Source organism: Lissotriton vulgaris, chromosome 11 (genome assembly GCF_964263255.1).
Source record: "Lissotriton vulgaris chromosome 11, aLisVul1.2, whole genome shotgun sequence".
NCBI classification, from domain to species: Eukaryota; Metazoa; Chordata; class Amphibia; order Caudata; family Salamandridae; genus Lissotriton; species Lissotriton vulgaris.
The window spans coordinates 142,248,319-142,270,538 of record NC_141699.1 but is presented as its reverse complement, the minus strand read 5'-3'; positions in this window follow the sequence as shown (position 1 = coordinate 142,270,538).

Genomic DNA, 22,220 nt, shown 5'->3' with positions numbered 1-22,220 from the left:
GCAGCTACTACAGCTTACAGGAAATGTATTTCTTAAGCACCCATCTTCATGTATCCAGTGATTATAGATGGCTCAATACAAGCCATCTATCCTGTGGGAATTAAGCACAGCTTTAGCCAAATTCAGCAAGTCCTTTGGTTGAACCAATTCACAAATCCAAGGAGCATCGTAGCATAGGAGACATTAGTGCAGCGTAGAGGTCCACATACAGCTATAAAAAATTGCCAGAGTATAATTAACAAAATAACTAGGTTTTATGCTTTTCTGAAAGAAACATGTCATTGTATCCTATGTAAATAAATAGATTGTCCCAAAATTTAGGACCCAGATAACTTGATTATCTACCCTTAACGTTTGATAACTGACACAAGGAACAGGAGTAAAAAGTCATGAGTTAACGACAAGATCTTCAAGGAAGACTGTCTTGAATTTCTCTCAGACAGGAGTTTACAGTGTCCGAATATCTGAAAGAAACACATTAGTGTTAGATTCCTTACCTTAGAATATCCCCAGGCATCAAACTGGATCCGGAAAGTTTGTCAGCAGTGCGCATGCGCATCGGTAGGCGTCGTCTGCGGTGCCGCGTTCGGTGTCGTGATCGCCGGGATGACGTCGCTGGAGTACTTGGACGCCGCCCTCGCGCACTGACGTCAGTTTTTCTTTTTTACGCGCCAGCAGGCGCAGATCCGGGAAGAGCACGTACCCTTAGTTATTTTTTGACTAACTTTTTGGACTTTTTGTCTATCTTTTTCGAGTTGACTCGACTCCTGGTGCCAGTAGGGATGCCCGGTTTCAAGCCATGTGACGCCTGTCACCGACTGATGTTGGTTACTGACCCCCCACCGCCGGTGTCTCTACGGTTTGGGGGCCGACCACGATGACGAAAAGCCTTGCCGTCGAAAGCTATGCGGGAGTGGTCCCGTAAGCTTCTCGAGATCCGGTAGTCTGCTCCGCGCCGTTCGAGGTCTCGGTTGAGGAGGAAGTCGAGGGACCGGTCGCGGAGCCGCATTCATCACCGTTCGTCGGGCTCCAAATACTCGCACTCTGGTAAGTCAAGGCATGGCAAAAAGAAGTCGAAAAAGCGACACTGCTCTTCTAACTATCCTCGCCGGTCGTGCGACTCAGCCAAGGGTTCGGGTAGCACCACCCACCTGGCTCCGCAGAAGTCGTATCCGGTCCCACACCCTCCGGTCCCTGGACTCAATGCGACTCCGGGTGAGATTAGAGACTTCCTCATGGCCATGAGGACTCTCTTCTCGCCGTCGAGGCCTGCCGGTGCGCCTTCGGGCCGCGTGGGTCCGACTGGGGGTCCTAGCGTGCCGGCGGCTTTGGCGCCGCTGACTTCAGACCCGACGCCGCAGGACCCAGTGGGATCCAGGCCTGGATCCCAGTCGACGCCAGTTGACCTTACGTTACCTCTGCTGGTGCGGTCCTCGAGTGACACCATCCCTGGTTTCAGGTCCGGGTCCGAGGTTGGAGCTGCGCCTGGTTATCATGACAAGGGTGAAGGGGAGGACTGGGAGGGGTCTGAGTACCCTCTGGCACAGCAGTGCCAGTTAAGCCAGGACTGGGCAGATGAGCTGGGGGATGCCAGTGGTCTAGATACTTCACCTGACACTGGTTTTCTCTCTCCTCCCTCCGTGGCTACGGAGGAGGGGGCTACTTATGCTGTGGGGTTGCGCAGGGCGGCCAAGGCATTGGCACTTAAGGTCCCTGCAGCGGCCGTGAGGACTAACTTCCTCACCGAGATGCTTCAACTGCCAGTAACCTCTTCGGGGCCTATGCTGCCGTTTAACAATGCCCTCACCAACGTTCTGTTGGGAACTTGGTCCAAGCCCTCCACAGTGCCACCTGTGGATCAGAACATGGCCCGACCCCACCGGCCGGCTCCGCGTGACCCCTGCTCTCTGTTCACCCACCCCACCCCGAGAGTCTGATTATCCAGGCCTCTACGTCCCAGACCCCATTCCCGACCGCTCCCCGGATCGGCAATCCAAAAGGCTAGATCAGTTTGGCAAGAAACTGTTCTCCTTGGTCAGCCTAGGATTGCGGTCCATTAACACTGCATGCCTTTTGGGCCGTTACACCCACTCTCTGTGGGATGCGGTGGCGGACGTGCTGCCCCAGTGTCCAGAGGAGGCCTAGACACGGCTCGCCCAGGCTCTTGCTGAGGGGCGGGATGCAGCACAGTATTCTATCCGATGTGGGCTTGACACCACGGGCTCGCTAGTCAGAGCAATTTCAACGACTGTGGTGATTCGTCGCCACGCCTGGCTGAGTTCCGCCAATTTTTCAGGGGATGTCCAGAACACACTCATGGACATGCCCTCTGATGGCCGTTGCCTCTTTGGCGACAAAGTAGATAGTGTGCTTGAGCGTTTTAAGGACTCCAGGGCTACGGCCAAGTCCTTGGGCCTGTCGGGCCAGCGCCAGCAAACGTCTGCTTTTCATCCCTTTCGTGGCCAAGGAAGGGGCGCCACCACAAGTTCGTTCAGCCACAGGCCGCAGAACCAACGTCAACATGGTCGCGGACGTGCTGCCCGCCGTGGGGTCAGAGAGCCCGTCAGTCCACATCAGCTCCCCCAGCATCCGCCTCAAAGCTTTCCAAGTCAGAACTTTCAGGCCCATTCAATGCCAGTAGGAGGCAGGGTTCGCCATCACCTACTCCACTGGCGTTCCATCACTTCGACCAGGTGGGTGCTGCAAATCGTTCGAAAGGGCTACTCCCCTTCGAGGCGACCCCTCCAGCCATGCCACCGCAAAACCACCGCATGTCGGATCACCCACAACTTCTGCAAGAGGAAGTTGGGGTCTTCTTGGCCAAGGGGGTCGTCAAGCGCATTCCTGGGCCAGAAGTAGGACGTGGTTGTTAGTCCCACTACTTTCTGGTTCCCAAGAAGGGCAAAGTGGGCCTGCGCCCTATCTTGGACCTCAGGAGCATCAACTGCTTCCTCCAGAAGGAGAAGTTCAAGATGCTAACTTTAGCTCAGGTTCTGGCTGCCCTACCCTAGACCCTGGAGACTGGATGGTAGCGTTGGACTTGCAATACGCCTATTTCCATATTCCCGTCCTGCGGGCCCACCGATGTTACCTACCAGCGGTTCACGGTAGGCCACAAGCACTTTCAGTTTACCGTGCTCTTCGGCCTCACCAGTGCCCCTCTGGTGTTCACGAAAGTGATGGCGGTGGTTGCAGCTCATCTGTGCAGATTAGGGGTTCCAGTCTTCCCCTATCTCGACGACTGGTTGTTGAAGGCGGGCTCGCCCCAGACAGTCGTCTCCCACCTCCAAACTATGGCCGACCTCCTGCACCTGCAGGAGTTCTCCATCAACGTGCCGAAGTCACACCTGAGTTCCTCTCAGAAGCTCCTCTTCATCGGAGCGGTTCTGGACTCTGCGCACTTTCGGGTTTATCCTCCCGAACGACAGGTTTCGGGATATTCAGGCTCTGATTCCACTCTTTCAGCCTTTATCCCGGATTTTTGTCAGAATGACCCTGCGGCTCCTGGGGCTGATAGCCTCCTGCATCCTGCTGGTTCATCACGTCAGGTGGCGGATGCGGGCTCTGCAGTGGGACCTGAAGTTCCAGTGGGCAGAGCATCGGGGCAACCTGTCCACCCATGTCCTGATCTCAGAGGGCACTGTGAGACACCTGCAGTGGTGGCTCACGGACCGCGATTGGGTCAGTGGCAGATCCCTCTCCCTTCCAGAACCGGAGCACACAGTGGTGATGTATGCTGCCCTCCTGGGATGGGGTGGCCACATAGGAGAGGCGGAGATCAGAGGCCTCTGGTCTCCGGGGGAGTCCCGCCTCAATATCAACCTTCTGGAGCTGCGGGCGAACCGACTTGCACTGAAGGCATTCCTTCCCTCTGTCCGGGGAAGTGTAGTGCAGGTGTTCACGGACAACAACACCACCACCATGTGGTATTGCAACAAACCGGGCGGGGTGGGGTCGTGGACCCTATGTCAGGAGGCTCTCCGCCTCTGGACATGGCTAGAACATCAGGGCATCGCCCTGATGGTTCAACACCTGGCAGGTTCGCTGAACGGCAGGGCAGACTAACTCAGCCGCTGGTGCATGATTGATCACGAATGGCGTCTGAACTCTGATGTGGCGCAAGGTCTCTTTCAGCAGTGGGGAGAGCCTTAGTTAGATCTGTTCGCCACCGAAGAGAATGTGCAATGTCATCAGTTCTGTGCGTTGGAATTTCCAAGGTGGCACTCGCTCAGCGAAACCTTTCGTCGGGAGTGGAGTTGCGGTGTTATACGCCTTTCCTCCTATACCACTTCTTCCCAGAGTGCTGAAGAAGATCAGGCGCGACCGGACCCAACTCATCCTTGTGGCTTCGGATTAGGCATGAAGGTACTGGTATCCCGAGCTACTCAGTATGTCAAGAGATCCCCTGATTCGACTGCCTCTTCGGGAGGATCTTCTGTCACAGCAGCAGGGGACGGTTCTCCACCCGAACCTGTCCAGTCTCCACCTACATGCGTGGAGATTGAGCGGCGACAGTTGAGGCCATTTGACTTGCCTCCTGAAATTTGTGATGTCATTCTGGCAGCCTGGCGTCCCACCACAAAGACGGTATACGCGTGCAGGTGGAACAGGTTTGTGGCATGGTGCACAGCAAAGGCTGTGGAACCCTATCTGCCCCTCTTTTCAGAGGTTCTCCTCTTCCTTCTTTCTCTGGCCCAGCAAGGCTCTGCTCTGGGCACTATCAAGGGCTATCTTTCGGCCATTTCCGCCTTCTTGAGGCTTCCTGATCAGCCTTCTCTTTTCAAGTCCCCTGTTGTAAATAGATTCTTGACACATGTTTCCCCCCTGTCCCTGCTTACCTTTCTGATGTGCGCTCCCTTTGAGCCACTTCATAATTGCCCTCTCCGTCTGCTAACTCTAAAAACTGCCTTCCTGGTTGCCATCATCTCTGCCAGAAGAGTCAAGTCAAGTCAAAAACCACTTTATTCGATTTTGTTAAAAATCATAAAAGCATACTACAACAGTTAAAAATCATTCCAGGTACTCTGCCAGAAGAGTGAGTGAGCTCCTGGCTCTTTCCTCTAAACCTCCTTTCCTCTCTATCCATCCGGACAAAGTTGTTCTGAGGACTCATCCTTCTTTTCTACCCAAGGTGGTTACTGCCTTTCACATCGGGAAGTCCATTACCTTGCCCACCTTCTTTCCGCCTTTGCATCCTTCAAAAGAGGAAGAGAGGCTCCATTGTCTGGACCCAAAACATGCACTCTCTATTTACCTAGACCGCACACACCAGTTCCGGGTGGACGACCAAATCTTTGTTGGCTACATGGGCGCTAAGAAGGGACGGGCGGTGCACAAGCAAACCATTTCTCGGTGGGTCGTTTTGTGCCTCAAGGTCTGTTATTCCTTGGCTAAAAAGGAGCCTCGGGTTGGGCTGCGCGCCCATTCCACTCTGGCCACAGCGGCTACCACTGCCTTGGGACGGGGTGTCCCTTTGCAGTACATTTGTCAGGCAGCCACGTGGGCCTCGCTGCACACGTTTGCCAAGCATTACTGCCTGGATAGCCAGTCCGGACAGACAGCTTCTTTGGCCGTTCTGTACTTCAGGACTTCCTGGTGTGATTTTGGTCTGCAGGCCCACCACGTGGGTTGGTATTGCTGGTGTATATATTTTAAGGTAAGGAATCTAACACGAACATGTTTCTTTCAGATACATAAGTTACTTACCTTTGGTAACAATATACCTGTAAGAAACATTAGTTAGTGTTAGATTCCTTACCGCCCCACCCATCCTCCCCGTTCTGCGAACCGATATCTAGGGTTTCATGGCACCAATGTCGGTTTCTTGCATGGCTCTGCGTTCCTGGCACGGAAAGCTATGTACAGAACTGACGTCAGCGCGCGAGAACAGCGTCTAAGTATTCCAGCGACGACATCCTGGCGATCACGACGCCGACGATGGACGCAGAGCTGCAGACGATGCCTACAGACGTGCAGGAGTACTGCTGACTAAAACTCTCCGGATCCAGTCTGACACCTGGGGATATTCTAAGGTAAGGTAAGGATTCTAGCACCAACTAATGTTTCTTACAGATATATCGTTACCAAAGGTAAGTAACTTGTGCATTTGACCCATTATGCACAATTACTTAAAGCCTATTCTTTGTTTTCCCGGCAAGCAGTGAAAACGTTTTTAGCTTCTGAGACAAGATCACGTTTTCTTAGACCCATCACCTTCCTTATTGATAGGTTTCAAATGAGCAGCAACAGAGATAAAGCATAAAATATGTTTGAGCAAGCCTGGATAAATGCAGTGGAAGTAATATATCTGTGATGAGATACAAACCAATTTCATCCTCGAATGGAAGTGTTAAGGCAGAATGGTGAGAATTTTCCCAGCAAACACAAAGTTTGGAAGTGTGCAAACGACGCAGCCTTGATTTGATTCCTGAGGGAAGGGTCTTCATCAAACGGAATGCCCAGCTATTTAACTTTTACAGTTGGCATCGATGGAGTAGCTGGGGAGGGCAGGCTAGAATTGAGCCCTGCCAAAGGTGCTTGTTTGCTGAATATGAGTCCAATTCGTCAGTCCTCCACTGAACTTCTGCAAGTATCTGCTCAACCAGTGCTCTGCATCCTGACCACGTTCCTTAGATTTTGAGAGCAAAGCTTGTGACATCCAATCCATTGTATGTCCTTGGCAAAATAGGGCAGAATAACTAAACTATCCCATCAACTGTGCTAGAGATTTAACATATATATTAACCAAGATAGGGTATAAAGCAGACGTCTGAAGTGTTCTACATCATGCCTCATAGCTAGCAGAGCTTTATGGTGACAGGATAGTGATTGCTATTCTGTCTGAACCCTTGTGAAGATTGGACTAGAGATACTAGAGGGGGAGGTGCTATATGAAGGAACAAGGGAATTCAGGAGGAGGGGTTCAGCACACAGAGAAACCTGGAAGGAGAATGAGAGCGAAGACCCAAACTGAATTCTGGAGCTGACTGGAACCTTAAAGACTGGTCTGGAACTGGGGGATGCCTGTACACGACAAAACTAAAAAGATGAGGCATACACAGTTCAATAAATACTGGGAAGCCAGTAAGAAAGTCCAAAGCAAAAGAACTTTAGCTTGCCGATCTGCAAGATGCAAAAGAAAACTGCCCATCACTACTGGCAACTGCAATCTGGATGCAGCGCTCCTAATACATTAAAGGTTACCTATCATATGGCGTCACATGGTTTAACATGCAATTCTGTGAAGATTTTACATAGGTTGGTTGAGTTTACTATTCTAACAATGTATTTTCAAAGCGCAGCTTTTAAAACCCACCTTTTCTCCTCTGCATACTCTTCCTAAACTCACTTCGCCCTTCAGGTCAGTTTCTTTCTGCAGCGCCAAGAAACCGTTTGGTAGTAGAGCGCATTGCAAAACCCTTTAAACTTAAGATTGTTGCCTCAAACACCTGATGAAGCAAATGTGCGAAACTTGTAATGATGTAGATTCACGAATCAATAATTATTCAGTGACTAGATCAAATGAATAAATTGATACATTTTATGAACTCTCTCCACAATATGGCCTGAGATTTGGAGTCTGTAGACCGGCTAGCAGTGCAGATTTAGTCAACATGCCATCATGAGACAGACAATCCGGTGGACTTTAATCCAGACAATCCACTGGGCATGACATGAAGTAGGTGTGGTAGGTGAGAACCAGTCCCTAGAGACTCAACAGAGTATTGGTTGTTAGTGGACTCTAAACCTCTTTTCGCCATGTTTAGACACACTCCCAATCTCATGGTAAGAGTATACTTTAATGCCTTTATTAAAATTAAAAACCTACTATAATGTGCACAATATGTATAGAAACAAACAAGGTGGTAGAAAGGATATTGGCTAACAGACAGAAAAGTTAAAAGTAATGCGGCATTGTAGCAGTAACTGGATTTTTCTGCATTGGTTTTCAAACCCTCCCTTCCTCTAAGCAAGACTTTGCACTCCTAATAACTTATGCAAGTTACTTAGATGGCCTTGCTCACTCCTGCATACTTCAGTGGAACTGTGTAGAAGTATTGGGCCATATGTATCAACACATTTTCCCATAGACACAAAATGGGTAAAACCCTTTAAAACATCTGGCCCATTGTTCCTTAAAAAGACAGCTGTTGTTTGTGTTGTGTTTGCAGCTATGTTGTCTTTAGACTGGCTGATCAGCCTGTCTGAAGACTTTGTTTTGCTTGCAGAAAGGGAAAGGTGTTTACAGCATTACTCTGCATGACCCTTGGCTGTATCACCCTAGAAGGGCAGACTCCTCCCTCCCCTACTGACGTTGTACTGCAGTTTATATGCTCTTATTAAACTTTGTTGAATGTTATTGAAACAGTCAATAAATATACGAGCTCTAATACCCTTTCACCCATTTATGTTCCAATAAAACCTTGTTTCCGGTTTAGAAAAATGTTATGAAAATCAAGATATCAGATTACATTGAAGCAGTCATTAAAGAATGTATTTGAGCAAACTGAATTATCACATTGCAATGAACCACTCTTTAAAGAACAGGGTCAGCAAAGATCATGTATTTGAATAAAAGAATGTATAAAATGTAATGGGTGGTACCTACATAGGGAAAATATGAAGAATGCATCAAAATGGTCTTCCAAACAATTTTGATTAAAACGATGATACCATTTATTTACAGAGTTTTATATATCGTGAACCTGCTCTTTCTTGACTACATGGGCAATGTTGGAGGCCACCTGCAAGTTCCAGAATCAAATATTACAAATGAAAGTTTCTGTGCGCCACAGAAAAGAATCTGTCCCTGAATAAGAGAGATCACAAAAGGCAGGGACCTGTTAATAAGACTGTGTCGTGAGGTAAGCTAAGCATCTTTTATGGAAGTAGAACATTGAAAGAGTTAAGCAGGGAACTCCCTGTCTGTTTCTGGTAATAACTAAGATTATGACATAAATAAAATAAATAATGCTCAAATTGGACAAACGAGAGGAGCAAGCCTTATAATCTAACAGCAAGACACCTTAGGTTATGTTATGTTAAGATGAATTTATAAAGCGCACGGTCTTTAAAGGTTTCAGGTTGCACAGAGACTAAGCTTTATGGCTGTTTGCAAGAACTCTGAGCTCACGTGTATGGGCCATTATAGCCATAGGAATAGTGATGCTGAAAAGTGCCGTACCTCCAGGACGTGATATAGGCAAGACATGACGATGGATGGAATAACGGGGACAATAATTCATCAAGATGGTGGAGTGGAAGCCAGAACTTGAGTGGTATGTGGAGTAATGTCCTGAAAACTGTTCTGACATGTGCAGGACTAAAAGCAGGAGCCCCTGTGTTGAAAAACATGGCCCTTGTGAGCAAAACCTGATGGCAATATGGCAGAATCTTGACATGTTCTTGGAATTAAGAAAACCTGACCGCTGCCATTCATGTAATCCTCACCTGCTCAGCGTGGATAGTAGAATGTCATGGTCGACAGTGTCAGATGCAATAGACGGAATCAAAAGAATTACACCGTCCACTTGACCCTACCATATAATCTTCCTTGGTTTATCGAGTGCTGTTGCAAGAGCAGTTGTATTCCCTCTCCACAGGCGGCACCCTAATTGTCTGGGATCTAACCAGTGTTTTTTTCCCCATGTTTGGTGAGTTGCTTCGCCAGAACCTTCTCTGCAACTATACCCATGAAAGGGAGAAGAGTTATCAGGTGGTAGGTATCAGTGGGTAGTTGCTATGAAACACAGGCAATACCTCAGGTTTGTTGTGGGTGACATTCTGCCTTATTTCCACCTCCAAAGTATTCACCAAGCTGTAGGTGGTGTCAGTGGCCTTTTAGCATTGTCTGCACCCTGATCTGAATAATTGGTTTCTGAAAGAGTCCTCCCCAAGCCTGACTGCTCAGGACCTCGAATCTATAACCATCCTACTGCCAGGGGTAGACTCCTCCATAAATCAACAGAATTAAACTCCGTGGGATATGATTCATTGGAACTTCCCTTCAGAAGAAAGGCCGGTTCACGCTCAGAAAATGGTGTTAAAGGTTTCCACAAAGCCAGTTTAACTGGCGAGATTTGTCTCACATCTTCTAGGTTAGATCGCTTATTTTATATTTCTGCTTTCACAAGCTCACCTGTACATGAGGCAAAAGCAGTGGAAACTGACAGAAATTGAATCAATTCTTCAGTCACCTTTCAAGCACAATGGCACACATTCCTCTCTTCTGATTCTAGATTGGTGTTTTTTGCCCAGCAACATATTTCATGGAAGGCCATTCTGCTAGCAACACCCCAGATAACAGCTGTGAAAGCTTTGTCTCTCATAGATTGGGGGCATATAGAGGGACATGGCCATAAACCTGCTCTGGTCTCAGCAGGAGAGGCTTTTTTACAGCAACCTGCTGACATTGACAGTGATTTGCTCGGATCTGAAAACCTTCCTTCAGCAGCGTCAGAACAAATGGGTGCAAGTGCTTGCAGAAATAGCCCTGTTTTGAGGGAACAAACAACGAGGAGCTGGCTCCAAAGCCCTGCACAAGGAGCCCATAGTCCTTTAGACCTAGACAGCATAGGTAAACCGTTTACGCAAACCCCTCCAGTTACAAATGGAAACTTCACGAGTTGCGGTAGACTATCTCTTTACCATGTGGAGAGTCGAGTCTAAGATCGACTTTTTTCCCCCTCTAAACCGTATCAAATGTCACAAACAAAACTCTGGAGAATTCCAGGGTCAAGAGGAGACTCGATGAAGTGTTAGAGTGGACGCGTTCAGCTTCGTTAGCTTTCCCTCCTCGTCCTCTGATTCACAGGGTCATCTGCAAAATCAGGCTTGAAAAAAGTCATGTGATCCTCATTAGCCCTGTTTGAGCGTTGCGTCCAAGGTATCCGGATCTTCTTTTCAGCCGCCAACCTCCTTCGCACTTTCCATTTTGGGAAAACCTGTTCTGCATAGACCATGGTTGCTCTAACAGTAGGTTTCCAAACTCAATGTGCTTACATGGAGCCTCTGGGTTAGCTTTCTTTTCTTATAAACTTGGGATGAATGTCACAGATGTTCTTTTGTGTGCTAGACATCTGTCTGTCAGGGCACCCTACTCAATCTTAATTTCTTGGTGTAAAGACAACAACGTGGACTACTGCAACACACTCTACATGGAAATCACCTTGCACCTCTTAAAAAGACCAGACCGAATTCAGCTGCCAGACTCATCCTCGACCTCCCGAGACGGACCCACATCACCCCCCACCTCAGGAAGCTTCACTGGCTCCCCATTCAGAATTAAAGATGTTGATCCACACCTACAAAGCCCTACACAACCAAGGACCAGCATACATCAACCACCGTCTGAACTTCCATCAACCCCCCAAGACACTTGAGCTACATCTCCCTCTCCCTTGCTCACACCCTCGCATCCGCCGAAGCAACAGTGGAGGACGCCATTTCTCCCCCCTCTCTGCCAAGTCCTAGAACAACCTTCCCTTCACCTCCGAATATCATACTCTCTGCGAGAATTCCGGAAAGGACTCCAGATCTGGCTGTTCAACGGATCCCTCACTCTGCTGCAGGGTTCGCAGTGCCTGGATGCCCTCACAGGTTATTAGCAGCACTTTACAAGTCCTGATTGATTGATTGATTGGTTGATTGATTGGACTCTTTAACAGCAGCTATTGTTCATGTGCTGAATTTTGTAGTTCACTTAGCCAAGAATGGACTCAACCAGAGGCACACCTAAGGGGGGGAGGGGGGGGGGGGGTTTGAGGGAGGACTAAGAAAAAGTTTCAGGGGGGGCTGAATCTTTAAGCAACATGCAGAGTGGAGCTGCAGGGGCTCTCAGAAGGGGTGAAACAACAGCAAGGCCTCATTAACATTCAAATGGTCTTTTAAAGACCTGTGAAGTGCTAAAGACATGTGAAGGGCTCAGGTGCGGCTGTGTATGTGCCCGGGAAGCTGTCTCATCCCGGGCTGCCACACACGACAGGGGGAGGGCTGAAGCCCTTTGAATCCAATGGGTGTTGTGCGCCTGGACTCAACATTGCTACCATGAATGGCTATGTGTAAGCAATTTCTGCTTGCATTTTTTCACAGGATTAGGAATCACTGTTCAAGATTACTGTGGTGGCCGGTTCCCTAAAAAACCTCCAAAAGTATGCACTCTGACTTCTTTCCAATGTTCACATCTAGGGTCCCACTTTTTAAGTCTCACCTAAGACTTGCAAAACGTTTGTTACCATACAGTAGGCGTATTGTTCACCCATTGCTTACCAGTGATTAGCTTCATTGACACTGTCATTTGCTTACATAAATTGTCAGCTTCTGTAGGTTTTCCTTTCTCATCTTGCGTTTGTCTCTCTTTCTGAGCATAGATGCATTACTTTGTCCTTCCGCTCTATGGGAGTGCTTGTGTGTAACAGCTTCTCTCCCCCCCCTTTGTGTTCCTCTCTCATTCCCCTCCTTCCCATATTTCATTGTCCTTGTGCTTTCCACAGCCCCATTCTTTGTCTGTGTGATTGCCAATGGGCTTTCCCAAGCCCCCACACCTACTTATCCATAGTCTGTCTGCCCCAGTCCCCAGGCCACCTCTGTTGTCTGCATGCTTCCTCCGCCCCTCCCATTCACCCTCCATTGTCAGCGGACTTCCCTTTGCCCCTCCTTCCCATTCTCTGTTGTCTGTGTGGTTTACCCATTCCCTCCCTGCCACTCTTTGTTGTCCGTGTGCTTGCACCAGCCGCTCCCGCCCTTGTTGTCTGTGTGCTTGGCCCAACATCTCTGACCTAACCTCTGCTGTCCCTGTAATTGACCTTACCTCTCCTACCCTCTATTGTCCGTGTGCATGCCTCTTCAGCCTGCCCTGCGTTGTCCATGAGCTTGCCTCTCACCCATGCATTGTTATACGTGAGCATGCTTTAGCCCCGCCTGCTCACTCTCCATCGTGTGTGTGCTTGCCCCATCCCCTCCACCTCACCCTCTGTTGTCTGCGTGCTTGTCACACTGACTTCCACCCACCCTTCCTTGTGTGCTTGCCCCAGCCTCTCCCGCTCACCCTCTGTTGTATGTGTGCTTGGCCCAGCTCCTCCTGCCAACCCTCTGGTGTCCATGTGCTCGCGCCAGCCCCTCTCGCCCACTCTCTATTGTCTGTATGCTTTCCCCATCCACTCCCACCTGTCCTTTACCTCCACTCGCATACTTGCTCCTGCCAGCCTCACCCCCCTCCAACCCCAACCCTGTTGCCACAATGCAGGTGGTGGGAAAAAAAAGCTGAGAAGGTAACGCAATGCTAAAAAAATAATATGCACTAGGGTGTGGCCAGCAGTTTAAAAAAAAATTGCCACGATGCACAGCAGCTGTAGAGTTGTACAGCATGGCTACAAATCATTGGCAAAGTCAATAGCTCTCATATGCGAGACCTGTTGGTTTTTCCAATGCTTTTTTTCTTTTTCATTTAGCACTCCATGAGAATGCAGGTGTTTCAGCTCTCTCCCTTGTTACTACTACTTCTCCCCAAATACCCACTCCCCCAGCCTGTTTATAAAAGCACTGCAACAGGGATATTGCTGGGGTATTGCTGAAGAAGAGACTTTATGGGTTGTTTTTGTTTTATCTGCTGCCTTTCACGTACTGCATTAAAGCACAAGCTTTGTTTATTTATTTATTTTATTTATTTATTTACTGGCATTTTTAGAGCGCAACCAAATACCCGTGGGTGTCTCGGCGCTAGACTGCAGTAATGTCTATCCTAAGAAGTAGATACGGTGGGCTGAGGATGTGAATTACTGGTCAAATAACCAGGTTTTTAGTCGCTTCCTGAACTGCAGGAGTGATGTGCTGGTTTTGACATGATGAGGTAGGGAATTCCAGATCTTAGAAGCTGCAGCAGGAAAGCGACGGTCGCCCCAAGTGGCTGTTCTGCTGCGTGGAGTGATTAGTTGATTGAGTGTAGAGGAGCGGAGTGTTCTGACTGGATTGTAGGGTTTTAGTTGATCTTTAAGGAAACGAGGCCCCTGGTCCTGCATTACTTTGTACACTATACACATGGCTTTAAACTTTATCCTGTTTTGGACAGACAGCCAGTGATAGGTTCTCAGAGTGTCTGAGATGGGGGTGAATTTGGGTTTTTTGGATAGCAGGCGTGCAGCCGCGTTTTGTACAGTCTGTAGTTTTTTGGTGACTCTTTTTTGTGCATTTAGAAGGAGGCCGTTGCAATAATCAAGGGAGGTAAGTACCAGTGATGTAACCAGGGTCTTAGCGGCCGTGTCAGGTAGAAAAGGCAAGATTTTTCTGATCATCCTGAGTTTGTAATGGGCCGTAGAGGCTACCTTGTTAGCATGGGCCATAAAGTTGAGTTGGTCATCAAACATAACTCCCAGATTTCTGATCTTGGAGGCGGGGCAAGGTGGGGTGCCAAAAGTTGATGGCCACCAGGCTATAGGCCAGGATGGTGAGAGCTTGCCGAAGATGACCACCTCCGTTTTGTCGGAGTTTAACTTTAGGCAGTTACCTGCCATCCATTCACCTATCGCCGTCATACCAGCTTGGAACCGTTCGGCCACCTCTTGACCATCGCCCTTGATGGCCAGAACCAGCTGCGTGTCGTCGGCGTATGAGGTTAGGCTCATCCCATGTGCTTTGATGACACTAGCAAGGTCCGACACGTAGATGTTAAAAAGTGTCGGACTTAGGGATGAGCCTTGAGGAACCCCACACGGTAACGACCGACTGGCAGATTGGAATGAACCGAGAGTGACCGCCTGGGTTCTGTTGGCCAGGAAGGAAGTCAATAGGTCTTTCGCGGTGGAGTGGATGCCCATTCTTTCGACACGGTTGACCAAGATCTTGTGGTCAACCGTGTCGAATGCTGCAGAAAGATCTAGGAGCACCAGCAGGGCTGTCCCTCCCTGGTCCCGGATGGTTCTAATATCATCTGCTGCCTTAATGAGGGCGGTTTCCGTCCCATGGTATTTACGGAACCCAAACTGGGTGTCATCGAGCAGGTTATTCCTCTCTATGTGGTCCGATAGCTGTTTGTTCATGGCTTTCTCCGTGATTTTAGCTAGAAAAGGGAGACTGGCTATAGGCCGATAATTTTTCAGCTCTTGTCTATCCAGATTGACCTTTTTTAGTAGAGGCTTAACTAGTGTGTTTTTCAGGGCATCTGGGTAAAACCCGGAGCTCAGTATTGAGTTGCAGACAAGGGTGATGACAGGAATGATGATATCTGCTACCGAGGTTAACACAGAGGTGGGGCAAGGGTCCAAGGCTGATCCTGATTTAACTGAGTTCAGTATGGTCCTAGTTTGGTCAGTGGTTAGGGGAGTAAAGCTCGTCAGAGGATTGCTCAAAGTGATCAGAGGAGGGGGGGTACTGATGGTGCTTGAATCTGAGGTGAAAGTTTGATAGATGTTATTTACCTTCTCAAAGAAAAACTCAGATAAAGCATCACATAGTGATGGCACACAAAGACTTTTATGGCACGAGGGGAAGGGGAGCTCTGTGCTACACTCACTCAGCTGCCATCTGCGGCAGAAGGTTGACTTAGCATGACACTTTTCATGGATGCCCATAAATCTGTTTTCTAGGCTACTACGAGGACCATGGGCTTCGTATACATATGGTTTTAGCATTCACAATCCCTCTGATTCAGTAAATCAGAGGCTTTACAAATGCTAAACCCCTTTTGTTTATATTTCTTTTTATTTTCAAATATAAAACAAAATAAAACAAAGACGTATCTGGGACATCACTTTCAGTTACAATAATAAGCAAACATTTTCAGATATCAGGATTTCTGTAAAAAACAGTGGGCGTGGTCATTGAAACATCGACGCGTAGATCGTTCAATAATGGTTGACTGCATACAATTAGGCTACATTTGATGCGTTACGGTACTCAGTCCCCGCCACCCAGCAGAACAGGATAATGAAAGGCGTAGTGCCCCCATATACGAAAAAACAAAATCAGGATAAATGACAAAAATATTCACGCCACAGCCTAAACTAACTACACTAACACCCAACCCCCCACCCTGCACCCCTGCATATGGCTTTTGCCAAACCCCAACTAGCAGTGTGCCTGTCACCCCATCTAACTAAATACTAAAAATCGAAAAAGGAGGAGGGCACCTTCGTACGTGCCCACGGTCCCCCCTCCCTCCCGCCAGAACCAAGAATACCCCAGAGTAAATCCACAAATCTATTAAGAAGCTAATGCAGTACGCAAAAGGGGAAACTGTAAACACCGCCCAACCTCCCGCAAGCATCATGGTAGCAAATCCACATCCATCAAGACCACGATGTCAAACCCAGTCAATCAGTCTCATCCTTGACCCTTCCGATCGGACCTGCGAACCCCTTCCAGACGAACTGCCGCCTTCACAGGATAGTCAAAATACGAGAAAAGTGCAGCAAAGTTCAAACTGAGATCAAGCAAAGATGTTAAGTCACTGAGAACTCCATCAGGTCCAAAGATTCTCCTCACAATCATGAACTCCCAACGTTGTTTCCTCTGCCATCATAATGGAACTGGCGGATAGGGGAGGGACGCGCTTTCAAGCCCAAAACAGTTCTCATCAAAAGTCCCCGGAAACGGAGCACCGATTAGTCCTTCCACAGTCAGCGTTGATAGTAGGCTTGACGATCCATTTGAAGCACCGATCTCGCTCCTATTGGCCATCACACCGGCCGGAGGCTCCGACACCTCTCGTTGCACGGGGCCTGCTTCCTCTATCAAAATGGCCATCGTGGGTATCTTGAGCTGCTTCATTCCTTGTAGTGGAGCAGGGTCCGGTCTAATCCGCCCAATTTCAAATGAACGCGGTATCATTTTATGAATAAGGTCTTCCACGTTAGTATGAAGAGCCCCAATGGCCACCAGCACAGTTCGCAACAACAGTTCATGCTCAGTCCGCTCCACTGCTCCTCGCTCAATATCGACCATTTTCACGTCCCCCATAGAGCCCGGTCTCCCCGGGGGAACAGTCAAAAGTGGAACGGACAACAGCAGATGGGGACTCCATGTTAACAGCGGCATCGATCTGCGCTTCGCCACTGCAAGCGAAGATCCCAACCCAGCGAACGCCGGCGGGTGGCTAACGGGCCACCGGGTCAGGGACCTCCACCCACAGCCTCAGTCGTGCATAGTCACCCCTCCTTCGATGTTTACCAACTCAGGAGACCGCCATCAAATTAGGGCCAAGAAAACCTCCACAGCAATAGACCGGATCCTGCCACACGCTCACGGCCGATGTTGTTCAACTGGGACCCGGCTGGGCCAGTACTCGAGACCCCGGCTTCCAAGCTGGGCTAGGCCGCAAACTTTAACACAATATAACTCTGTCTACCAAACCGGTAGAAATCTCGGGATCGCACCATCGAGCTGTAGTCCGGTTCATACACACGGAGGCAGGGCGTAAAGACAGGATAAATGACAGGATCATCTGTCAGGAGACGGAGGTCGGTGGAGCCGGGAGCCTAAGCAGCCATCTTGTTCGCTAGCGTAGCTCCTCTAAACCCTTTTTTTTAATGTACTAAATCTACGTGACGATTCTGAAAAGGTTTTCCAAATCGTTAATAGGGTTTAGGTATCACTATTTGGAAGGTACATGTACAGTACAAATACCAATTCCTAATAGTATGTATTAATGTTTGGAGACCCTAATCCAATCGCAAAACATCAACTTTTTACCACCAACTCAAAGGAGGAGCCATTCTCATGGGAAGGAGGTCCCAAGCGACTCCTTTGTGAATTTTGATTAAAACTTTTTAACGGGTTGGCAATATTCCATTGACCACTGCCAGCTCCTAAATAGCTTTGTGTAACTTTTCCTTTTTAGGTCGAGGACCGTAGGCTGCGCTTGCGCATTCTCAGTCAGAGAATTAATGTTTTCTACAGTGGGGCTTGAACCCGCCCCTCTTCTCCATTGGCTGGCTTCCTAAACGGAGGCCAGCCATTGGAGGAGAGGGGCATCACTCTGTTAAAGCCCCGTCTGTTTCCGATTCTGGGGCGTGTTTTTTGCGTTCTTTCTCGCCCTGACGTCATCTGTCACTCAACAGCAAAAACCAGGCCCCCGAATGGGGTGCCGCTTTTGTGACGCCATTTCTGCCCGACCGCCGCTGGAAGAAGTCAAGAAGCTGCCGAGTCCTCCGGTGAGTGCTTGCTGTCCTGCCCCCTCGTTGCTCATGCTTGCTGTCCTGCCCCCCGTTGCTCATGCTTGCTGTCCTGCCCCCCGTTGCTTGTGCTTGCTGTCCTGCCCCCCCTCGTTGCTTGTGCTTGCTGTCCTGCCCCCCCTCGTTGCTCGTGCTTCCTGTCCTCTGTTGTTTGTGCTGGCTCCCCTGCCCCCCTCGTTGCTTGTGCTTGCTGTCCTGCCCCCCCTCGTTGCTTGTGCTTGCTGTCCTGCCCCCCTCGTTGCTTGTGCTTGCTCCCCTGCCCCCCGTTGCTTGTGCTTGCTGTCTTGCACCCTCGTTGCTTGTGCTTGCTGTCCTGCCCCCCTCGTTGCTCGTGCTTGCTGTCCTCCGTTGCTTGTGCTTGCTCCCCTGCCCCCTATTGCTTGTGCTTGCTGTCCTGCCCCCTCGATGCTTGTGCTTGCTCCCCTGCCCCCGTTGCTTGTTTTTTCTGTCTTGCCCCCTCATTGCTTGTGCTTGCTGTCCTGCCCCCCTCGTTGCTCGTGCTTGCTGTCCTCCGTTGCTTGTGCTTGCTGTTCTCCGTTGCTTGTGCTTGCTGTCCTACCCCCTCGTTGCTTGTGCTTGCTCTCCTGCCCCCGTTGCTTGTGCTTGCTGTCCTGCCCCCCCTCATTGCTTGTGCTTGCTGTCCTGCCCCCCCTCGTTGCTTGTGCTTGCTGTCCTCTGTTGTTTGTACTTGCTTTCCTGCCCCCCTCGTTGCTTGCTTTCCTGCCCCCCTCGTTGCTTGTGCTTGCTGTTCTCCGTTGCTTGTGCTTGCTGTCCTGCCCCCTCGTTGCTTGTGCTTGCTCTCCTGCCCCCATTGCTTGTGCTTGCTGTCTTTCCCCCTCGTTGGTGTGCTTGCTGTCCTGCACCCCCCCCTCATTGCTTGTGCTTGCTGTCCTCCATTGCTTGTGCTTGCTCCTCTGCCCTCGTTGCTTTTGCTTCCTGTCCTGCCCCCTCGTTGCTTGTGCTTGCTCCCCTGCCCCCCCGTTGCTTGTGCTTTCTGTCTTGCCCCCTCGTTGCTCGTGCTTGATGTCCTCCGTTGCTTGTGTTTGTTCCCCTGCCCCCCCCCCCGTTGCTTGTTTTCTTATAGTGGCTTATCTTTCAATGCTAATGTTTAAGTGAAACTGTAGACATATGTAATGAACATAAAATCATGAATCCAGCATTGATATTACAGAGCTGTAAACGATCTGAAATGAATTTCTTAACATTTTTCAGAATTTGAATTTCCTAATGTTTTCATTAGAAATTTGAGGGCACCTTGTAAGATTATTCGCTGAAGGACTTTGGGCTCAGACTATTTAATTCTAACTGCTCTTGCCCCTCAGGTTTAACATATTTCTAACATCCTGGTTGTTCTTACCCTCCTCTACTTTGAAATCTTTTCTTTAGCGCATCACTTATTGCTCGATTTGAAGGTGTTGAAGTTAAGGATTGCTGTCATAATCCTATTAGTTTTTCCTTACATGACTGGTTATTTCCCGACGACAGATTTAAAAGTGGCTATCGGATAAATTTGTACAAATGGCAAATTTGTCCGTTTCATACATTTTGCATAGCTATGGCTAAAATGGGTGACAGATTCTGGCATCCATTCACACTTTAGTCTAAACTGTAACAGGCACTACTATTGAGCAATCCTTCATCCACAGCGACCACATAATTTAGTAATTCGAGAAGTTTCTGCACCTGTTCATCTTATTCCTTTGATCTCGTATTCATCATAATACACCATGTTCCTCCTGTCTATTAATTCCCAGCCAGCTCTTCTCTTAGCGAGTGGTACCATCTCACTTCTCTCCCTGAATACTTGCATATGAAAGTTTACACCGCAGCATTTATGGTCCTACCAGTGTGCTCGATGGTAATTTTGTTTACCTGTGGTTAACTGTTACTTTTATCACGAAGGTAAACATCAGTCTAAAGCAATACTCCTGGTTTTGTGTGTAGGTGGCTCTGTGTGTGTGTGTGTGGGTGGCTCTGTGTGAATGACTGACTCTGTGTGGGTGGCTCTGTATGTGTGTGTGTGGGTGGCTTTGTGTGTGTGGCTCTGTTTGGGTGCAAATGCAATAGGTCTCGCATATGTGAGCGATTAAGCTATTGGCATTGTAAATGACAATGCCATTCATTTATGTTTTAAAAACAAAAACATAAATAAAAATAATGTCATGAGCAATGCCAATAGCTCTAACTTTAACAATGCTGAGACCATTGCATTGTAAATGCTTGTTTTTTTTAATGAGCCCTGTTTTCCTTTAATGAAAAGGCATCATTTACATTTTTTATTTAAAGTTTGGTTATTTAAAAAAAAATAATCACCGACCTGGCTCCAGCAGGCCACCATTCCTGTGGTAGTGGTCAATCGTAGAGGGTCACAATTTGTCACATATCTCTAAGGGTCGGCACTCTGCTGATGGAGTTCACAGAGTTTTGGGACACCGCACTCCAAGCAGAGTTCTGCAAAAATAACTCAATCCGCCGCCCGTGGAGTGACGTTTTACCGGTGTGCTGCAGTGCTACTTTTTCAGCCTGTGTGATCTATGCCTGCTCCTGATTTCAGCCTCTCTGAGCTGCGCCTTCTCCCGATTTCATCGTTATTGAGCTGTCTCTGGTTCTGCTCGTAGCCTTGATGCTACTCTGGCACAGAAAACCTATGAATCGTCTGTGTTAACTGGGGGAAAACAAACCATTTATTAAAATGAAATGCACTTTACTGTATCTATTAATTAAACAGCTTCTCCCTTAATGCAGCGGCAGTCCTTGGTGCTGAGGGTCACGTCACACCATATCGGCACTGAAGAACTACACAATCACATCCTACGCGGCACGCTTGCGCACAATGGAACAGCCACCTGACCCAATGACAGCCTATCATACTGCGCCCTTCCCCGCCAATCCCAGCGTTCGATGTTGAAGCCAGAAGTGAGGTGTCTGTGCTCTTCTTCACAATATGTCACCTTTGCGGCTGGTCCCATTGATGTTACAAGTTATGCTCAAGTATAAAAAGCAAAACACCCATAAAGAAATTTACTGAACATAAACCTCAATGAATTATGGGCCCTCAGTAACAATTACCGGACTCCCCTGGTGGACATGGTGTTTGTCCACAACCTTAAAGAGCATTACAACAACTCCATCTTGAATATCTTTGATTTGAATGCTTCCCTACAACTAAAAAATGTTTCCACCAAAGTCTCTAAATCCTGGTTCAACTAAAACCTCAATACTGGCGACGCAATCTGAGACGAACCGAAAGTGTCTGGAGATACTCACCTTCCATGGAGCACCTGAAACGGTTAAGATCAGTGAGAAACACGACAAAAGAATCAAACTCGAAAGCTAACTTCTATAGATCTAAACTGGACCAATCTAGAAATCGCCCCAAAAAGCGTTTTGAAATTGTTAAGCAACAATCCAACTACTAACTCAACCTTCCCGATATTGCATCCAACAAGCTTCCAAATTGCGAAGCTTTGCCTCCTTCTTCATGGAAACAATGGACATTATTAAAAAGGAACTACAGACAACGAGGGAACTGATACCGACTAACTTACTCACCAGTCCTCATCCATCGCAGTGAGCTATTCCTATTGGTCAACCTGGGCATTCCCCAAAAAACAATGCCTCCTGGCACTCATTCACCCACCTCAAGGAAAGCGACATTCACTACTTGCTTACTGTGCTGAAACCTTCCAATCATTTCATTGACCCTCATCTATCTTCCCTTTATGGACCAAGATTGTAAATGCCTTTTTCCTTCAAGGCACTATCCCTGACTGTCTAAAAGTAGGGCAGATAACCCCCATGCTAAGAAAAAACAACGGCAGATTGCTCAGACGTAAACAATTTCCACCCAATCTCCAACATTCCCACTCTGGCGAAGCTTATTGAGAAATGTGGACAGATCCAGCTCTGCAAACAAGAAGATCATTACCAACTCCTAGACCAATATCTGCCTGGTTTTTGTCAAGGTCACAGCACAGAAACAGATCAGAATGAAGCGTGTCTTCTTATCCTCATTACCTATCATCAGCATTTGATACTGAGAAACACGACAATCTT